Here is a 700-nt window from a genome sequence, read left to right on the forward strand (position 1 = left end):
CCCCACGGTTGAAAGGGCGAGCATGTTTGGTGGGACGAGGATAATTTTACTTTTAAACTCATGCTGGATTCTTCTTCTTAATGTAACGAAACATTGTCCATATTAAAGATTCTTTACGTATTTTTATCCAGCATTGTTTTACTTGACATATTTTTTAGAAATTAGTAGATCAAATCAAAGCAATGTTTTAATGTATTCAATTGGTATACTATATTCAGGCCCGCCGACAGGGGGGGGGGGCAAAGGGGACAACTGCCCAAGGGCCCGGGCGAATGAAACCTGGTTATGCCGTAAAGCATCTTTAGGTTATGTATCTTCATTTAATGATAAAAACCATAGTTTTTGGCTTTTCGTTGCATATAGACGCTTGAGACATTAAGAACGACTGAAATAATAATTTGAGTAATAATTAATATGTATTTATTATAGATTTAATAGATATTTGTTGTTACTTTATTAACGTTTCTACGCTTATACCGTGAGGTAAAAACGGCTGCTGCTATGATTTTGTCTGGTTTATGAGCTCGTTGCTGTTCTAATTTAGGATCTTATTTTTAATAAATTTTTGAAAATGTTTAAAAAAAAGAGAGAGAAAGGGGGGCCCGGCGAGGATGTTTGCCCCGGGGCCCGTGCTGGCTCACGACGTTCCTGACTGTAGTTATTACCGACAGATTTTATTTTTATGTTTTACGCAATTCTA

The sequence above is a fragment of the Limulus polyphemus genome, unplaced genomic scaffold (genome assembly GCF_000517525.1).
Source record: "Limulus polyphemus unplaced genomic scaffold, Limulus_polyphemus-2.1.2 Scaffold7677, whole genome shotgun sequence".
NCBI classification, from domain to species: Eukaryota; Metazoa; Arthropoda; class Merostomata; order Xiphosura; family Limulidae; genus Limulus; species Limulus polyphemus.